Source organism: Rissa tridactyla, chromosome 2 (assembly GCF_028500815.1).
Source record: "Rissa tridactyla isolate bRisTri1 chromosome 2, bRisTri1.patW.cur.20221130, whole genome shotgun sequence".
NCBI classification, from domain to species: Eukaryota; Metazoa; Chordata; class Aves; order Charadriiformes; family Laridae; genus Rissa; species Rissa tridactyla.
Window position 1 is genome coordinate 121795881 of NC_071467.1, and position 7583 is coordinate 121803463.

Genomic DNA, 7583 nt, shown 5'->3' on the forward strand with positions numbered 1-7583 from the left:
TGGGGCAGGACGGCTTTGCCTTTAAGAAGGCAGCAGCAGCTAAGCAAGGGAAAAAAACGTGGTGAAACAAGGCACCCTCCCGGAGCTTGCAAGAGCTGAAGAGCAGGTGGCTCCCAGTGCGGGCAATTAAAAGCAACCCCCATCCTACCAAGGATGCTCTTGCCAGCACCACTGGTGACAGGATGGAGGAGAGCAGCAGCAAGGAGCCAAGACCATTGGGAAAGTGAAGCCGTCTGCGTGCGAGCGCCCCAGCATCCCAGCAGCATGGGCATGAAGCGCTGCCTGCTCCACACATCACCCAAAAGACCCAGGGTGAAAGCCCGATGCAGCCGTCCTCCGCCTTGTCCTTCCCTTGGTCACTTCAAGAGCTGCCGGAAAAGCCTGTAAGGTTTTCCCCAAGGTGTTGGCAGTGCCGTTGCTGGGGATCCTTGCAGGAGGGCATCCCTGCGGAACCCTCGTGTCCACCCTTGGCACCGTGGGAACGTGCTGCTGGCTGCCCAGCGCTCAGGGAACAGTGTTTGAGAGCGTGGGCAACCACCCTCACCGGGCTTCGCACGGAGGAAACTGCTTCTTTCCACAGTGACCCAAGTGGCACAATCCGTGTTTCACAGAGCCGTGGCTGCGCACCCCCCTTCAGCCGGCAGAAAAAAGGGCTGGGGGGAAGGAAGGCAGGGGACAACTCGGCTCCGAACAACTGAACACAGGCACACACGTGCACGCTTGCTAACACACGGACACCACGCCACACGTGTGCACCCACCCACCGCCGTGCCAGCATGCACCCACGCATGCATGCCCATCCCCCAGGCATGCGTGCGTGCCCGTGCATTGCCCCCATGCACACAGACACCCACCCAGACCGCCCCCCTCCCCCCCGAGGCACACTATTCCTGTTCAGCCTGTTCTTAGCCCCACCGAAGTTGGTGACCCCCGAGCACCCCCCAACAGCCTGCTCCAGTGCTTTGCACCCTCCGTAAAATACATGCCTTTTTGCTGCATTTAAGGGCCACTTCTTGAGCTGCCCGTGGCGGCCACAGGACACCAAATAGCCTTTGCAGCAGCCCTGTACAGATGTGGCAGAGCAGCCCGAGCACCCGCTGGAGACATCCACTGGCCGGAGCTGACACCAGTGGGGTGGCACTCAGGGCCGGCACTCGGAGACCCCACAAGATGCTTGGCAAAACCTACCCAAGCATCCCTCTGCATGCAGGGGGTGCATGGGCTGGCTGCTGCCTGAAAGGTAAGAGCTAGCAAGTAAATCCAAATTTATTGTTAAATCGCTGGATATAAAAATAAGCTGGCTTTTAGAAAGCAATTTATTTGTGCTTTCAGTACTCGCTTAAATATTTACATGGAAAAGGAGAAAAAAAAATCTACTCAGACATAGCACTATCATTGTAGCAACGGCCTTTAGGATTAATGGAAGTAAATTAGCCTGATGTTTTATTTACATCCAGGAAAGCAATAGATAAACTCTCCTTGTGATGGATTTTCTTCATTAGTTGGGCGAACGCCTAAGGTACAGCTTTTGACGTTGTTTCTTCCGAGCGGTTAGACAAACAGTTTATCAAAAGAGTATAAAATTGTCAGGAAACGAAGCAGATTAATGACCAGTAAAGGGAAGAATCACTGAATTTATGATGTAAGTAGCAGTATCACTGGAGCTTAAGAAATGGCTTATCAGATAACCGACATGTACATGCACGCAGAAGTGCTGAGGCCCCCCCAAATCCACTGCCCCAGCAGCGGCTGCTCCCCAAATTGTCCCTTCATGGGGGGTCCCTGCACTGAGGCTTTACCTCCCTCCTCCTTCCCGTCCCTTAGGTCTGGATTTATTCTGTAAGTCTCTCATTAGAGCTTGTGAACATATTACTTCCTGCCAATTAAAAACCTCTTAGACTGTAACGGGCTTCAGGAAATATAACCTTGTCTTTGTGTCTGCACAGCAATAATGGTTTCCTCAACCTAATTTGGTGATTTTGGCTGCTATTACAGCAGTGATAATCATACCAATAACAACAACAATAATATATAGGACTTCTCCGGTCTTTTGATTCTTCAGAAAAATCCCCCAGCGTTAGCGGTTTATGGATCCCATATGGCTCCTCCAGCAGTTACCTCTGGAATGATAATTAGCTGTCAGATAAGGCAAATGGGGGAAAGGAGACGGGGAACCTAGGGGGAAGGAAACCTTCCCTGCGATGGCAGGGGGGCTGAACCTGTGGGTGTCCGAGATCCCTGCCTCCCCCCGGCATGGGCACAGGTTTTCAAGCTGCATAGGAGAGAATTTGGGTGCAAGGATGACTAAGAAACACCGGTTTAACGGGTGGTGAATCTCAGTCTCCAAGTGCTGTCTCCAGCAGGTGGCATTGGCTCGACAGGCTGTCTTTTCCCCACGCCTGCCAACAGCATCTTAAAAGTTTCATCTCCGCATCAGCAAATTTCAAGCTGCTGGAGCGTCAGTAATTCCCTAATTCCCTTGCAGCCTAATCCGCTCAGCTGCCCTTTATATCCCACCACCACCACCTTTTTCCCTCTGTTACCGTCTCTTTCCAATTAAAATCCAGATTTGCGGGAGTCGCCGCAGCTCCAGGCCAGGAGCATTGGGAAGCGGGATGGAGCAGGATGGCCGCTTGGAGGGCGACACACGGCAGCAGACGGGGCTCTGCCCGCCAAAGCATGGACCCAGGCTCTCGGTAACAGTAAAAGAAAGCAACCTTTCCTCCCTGCATGGTGTTTAAAATGTACTGTATCAACTGTGCAGACGTGAAGGAATGGCTCTTATCATTAAAAACCCCATCCCAGCGACAACCGTGGCGACCAGTCCAAAAGTCCTGAAGTTTAGGAGTTCTCAGGAATGCTGATGGTCCTACCAGAATAGCAGGCTTCCAAATATATCCAAATATTACTCAAAATAGCTCTGGAGGATGAGGTCTCTTAAACTTGACCATCATGCCTATTCATACATGGTGTGCCTCTTCTTCCTGCAGCACAGAGCGCTTAATCGTACAGATCCTCTGCCCTCATTTAGTGTTTTTGTTACTGATATGTGAAATTACTATTTGATTTTACAGGCAGACGTGGTGCTGAGGGACATGGGTTAGTGGTGGTTTTGGCAGCGTTGGGTTGACGGTTGGACTCGATGATCTTGAAGGTCCCTTCCAACCTAGATGATTCTGTTCTATTCCATGGGGGATTTAGTCCCTCCAAGCTTGTAAATGAAATGTAAGGACAATCCCCCAAATCGGCACCATTAATGAAGAGATGGAGGTAAAACAGGCTTTAACAAGGTGGACCGCATCTGGGTGTGGACGAGCCTTTCTCTGCGGGGGCACCTAGCCATTTGTTTTTTCTCTGGTCGATCAGCCGTAGCTGATCTATGCTGGCCCACCTCTCTGCTCTCTGCAAGGGGCATCTTCATGGCTCTTTCTGGATTGAAGACCTCAAATGGTGTGAAGGTCAAATTTCCAAGAACTTGTGCCCTTAGAGCTGTTTTGGACACCCGCTGTTTTGATAGGATTATCTCTGTTCCCAAGAACTCATAAACTTCAGGACTTTTCAAATAGACCCTGTGGTTGTCCCCAGGGTGGATTTTTAAAAGATACAGCTCTTGGATCCATGTGCTGCCAAGGAGCAGATAAAGTAATGCTCTGCTTTGGGGCTTTGAAATCCACTGGTTTGTAAACAAGGCAAGGCAAAGACAGGAGCATCCTCTCCCAAATAGGAGGAGTTTTCTCTCCCCAAACTGCCTCCACGTGGTCCTTGGGGATTTCCCTCTTTATTTCGCTCCTGACTGAAGGATCGGCCTCAGTTATTCTCCTTTTCTAAGATGAACCAAACTTTATTCCCCTGAGCCATGCCCAGCCCCACCAATCCAAGAGATGATGTGGGTGCAAAGTTGTTTCTCAGGTCTAGGACACTGGGGACCCCCTGGCTGGGGACCCCCAGCTGCCAGCCCCTGGGCAGGGTGCTGCTCATGGCCCCATGCATGGAGTGGCCGGGCGATGCCTGTGCCTCCAGCTCCTGTCTGGTGCTTGGGTTTGGATGCCATGTGAGTTTTTTTGCCCTCCCCCGGTCCCTGCCCAAGTTCCAGTTCAGGCAATTGGACTCACCATTTCACCTCCTTTGGGGACAGGAGGCTGTGATTTGTGACGCCTGTGCATGGCCAGGCAGAAAAGGGACTCGTGGCATCCCTCGTGTTCTTGCCATGACCTTCAGCAGCAGAGGCAAGGAGGAGGAAGGGTAGAGACATCAGGCCTTTTCTTTAAATCCATGAGTTTTCTTGAACAATACCTGGAACTAATATTTCATTCCGCAGGAGTGTTAACTCAGCAGATGGGCTGCCTGACCTGTCCCGGGCTGACTGGAGGTGGCAGCATGTGGTGAGGCCTTCAGGAAGCACCCAAAAGTGGTGAAGATTTTTCCCACTAGATAAGGAAAACACTCCAGGGATGGTTCAATCCCGTTCCCCCCAGTCCAGCCACATGAATATAGGGAGTTTTGAACTAGGTATAGTGAAGAGCCCAAGGAAAATATGAGTCCTGGCTCTGCATGGAAACAGGATGGGATGTGCCCACACAGAGGGTATATCCTTGAGGGGGTGAGCATGGCTCGACAGTGCTGCTGGCCAAGCTCTCTGCTCGAGCAGGCGCGGCATCACCTCGTCCAGTCCTTCTTTTCGGGTAAATTTTGCTCCACTGGATTTCATTTTTGGCCATATCCGAGCAGAGATGGAGTTTTTATTGCAGGATGAGGCTAGCGGGCCACATTTTTGCAGGTGTTTGATTTTAATTGCCCGTTCTGGCTGCATCAGAAAAGGCGGAGTAAGAAAAGCATGTTACATCCCGTGACTGTTTATCTACATAAACAATACGGGGTTTGTTGTCTTAACGTTTTCTGAAACAAGTTCTTAGCTCCTCTGAGTTAAATCCAAGAAAAAAAGGGGATCTATTAAGCGGAGCGACAGATCTGGGCTTCTAGGAAGTGCGTTTAGGTGCTGACAGGACACCGGGAGGCTGAGATTTGCCACAGTTGGGACAAATCTTTAATGGTTTTTGTTCAGTTCACCAGGGTCTCCCAGTTCTGCTCCTTGCTTACAGTGAATAGTCTGGGAGCAGGTCATTTTATTCAATTTAAGGTGATTCAGCCTAGTTTTCCTTGATTTGGGGTTGAGGGGGAGAGGTGGCACAAAAAATGTATGCACAGAATGGTCAGGCTAGGTCAGATCTTTCTCATTTTGTCTTTTGAGCTTGAAAGCTGGCTTGGCATGCAAAGACACATAGTAATGTGTACAGAAAGCGTTCATCCTGGCCATTCGAGGTGAAGTTGAAAGCTAAGGGTGCAGAGATCAGAGGTCTCTCTCTTCCCTCTCTGCTTCCACTGAAGACCAGACCAATTTGATGAGGAACTGCTCAGGTTGTGGTTGCCACACCTGGCTGGTGACCTCTGCCTGATGCTACCACGTCCCCGCCCAGCTCACAACCCTTCTGCACACCCCGAGTGCTCTTCCCTTCTCCATCCCTTCCCCAGCTCTGCCCCCATCCCTTTGTCCTTGCCATCCTCAGCTGTAGGGCAAGAGGGGTGAGAGGTTGGCGTTGTGTCGCCCAAATGGCTGGGGTCCAGCTGGAGGGTTAAGATGGGGTAGCTTGCACTGCTGTTTCCTCACCTCAGATAAAAGCCACGAAGGTCTCCAGGACCTTTAGCAACCCTAACTAGTCTCAAAAATGTTAAGCATGCAGACATGTGCCCACAGCATATGGGGAGAGGAGCCACAGAAGTCTGCTCTCCTCTCCTGGTAAAGTCGCCCACGTTGGCGCAGGTGAGCTGTTCGCTGCCATGGGCAGCTGGGAGGCTTTGCAGGGCGCTGCAGCTCATTGCGAAGTGCGAGCGGCCCTCTCCATCTCCACCCCACCGTGGAGGCCTGATAAAGGACCTTCCCTGCAGACGTAAGGTTGCAAATTCATTTTTTTCCCCCCTACACTGAGAAACTATACAATGGGGTCACCCCACGCCAAGGACTCCTGATATGCCTTCAGCCCCTCTTAGTGAGTCCCCGTCATTAAGAAAAGCGGTTTCTGTGGTGGGGCTGAGCAAAAGCCCACCCACCAAACGAAATCCAGCTGGTTCTTTATTTGCAGAGCAAACAGCAGAAGTGAAGCCAGCGTTTGCTGTCCCCATCCAGCCACTGGGCACTGCGAGACCTGGTCTGGAGAGCGTTCAGGACTGACTTCAACCTTCAACTGCGCTTCCCACCGAACGGCTGGTTTCAGGGCAGAGCTGGTGGCTGAAGTGAGGATGAAGCGGAAGGGCTGATGCAGGTCAACCAGGGAGGCTTTGCCTATGGAAAAGTGCTGGGAAGTGATCTTGGCATCTCACGTAGGCATCTTGCCTCTCCTGTGCCAGAAACAGCCAGAAAACCATTGCTCCTACAGCACAACTGAGCTCCAGCGCTGAGCTGAGAGGGGACTTTGGGGCAGGTCGGGGCAGGATGCCTTGGTGGCAGGAGACCAGCATACCTGCCCAGCCACTTTGCTGCGGTCCCGAGGCTTAGGAGGCAGCTTTAGGAAACCCTTTGGCTGCCATTCCACAGCTCTGTTGCTATCCGTGGCCAAATATAATCGAACACCGATGTTCCTGAGCAAACAGCGTTTAAAACTTCAGAGACTGGGGCTCAGGGCAGCTGAGAGAGAATATCGATGGAGGAATGCAGCCTCCCTCCTCGGCCTCAACTCAGCCAGAAATTTAGGCCGAGGCAGGCAACAACTGTGGAGGAGCCAAATCAGCTGGTGTGGCCTTGCCCAGGGTTTTACAGGGAGAGGAGGTATCTCATGGGGGAGATGAGGTCCACCCTGCCCATCGAGCTACCCCGCAACCACGGGCGATGCTGGGGTCAGCCCTGTTTTGCAAGGGTGGTTTGGGGAACACAGTGCCACCAGCCCCCTCATCACCAAAGTCCCCCGTAGGCTCCGTGGAGATGCCGGCACCACCTGGGAGCCATGTACTTTGCCTGCGCTCAAATAAGCCTTTTGATAGCAGCGATGAGGCGATATTTGTCCTGCTTTCTGCCTCCACAAAGGGAGGATTAGGACATCAGAAAGTCCTGCTGCTTAATCTTCCTTTGAAGGGACTTGGAAAAAGACAGAAAAGAAGGAAAGGGAAAGAACAGAGCGCCGAGAGCGGGCAGCCTGGTGAGCAGATGCGTAAGAAGAAAGTATTAGGGTAACATGTCTGAGCTTATAATTTGTGATCTTGAGGTGTCCTCAGAGACTCAACCTTCCCTGGTGAAAGCTGGTGTTTTTAGCACAAGCGGAGAAACCTGAGTCGAAGGCCTCTGCTGTGGTCCCTGCAGTGATGAGAACCCCCCCATCGCCAGGCAAACCCCAGGCTGCCGCCCCGTCCCTGTGCGAGGGCTCTTTTTTAATTCCTGGCTGCTGTAGCGCACGGCGAGCGAGCGTTTTGCGTGTGCTGGGGAGGTTTGGAGGCAGCTGGGAAGAGCTGGATGATATTCCGGGAGCGCTGTGCCGGCACACAATATCCACTGCAGTCTCTTCCCTGCCTTTGTTTCGTAGAATCGTCTGGGTTCG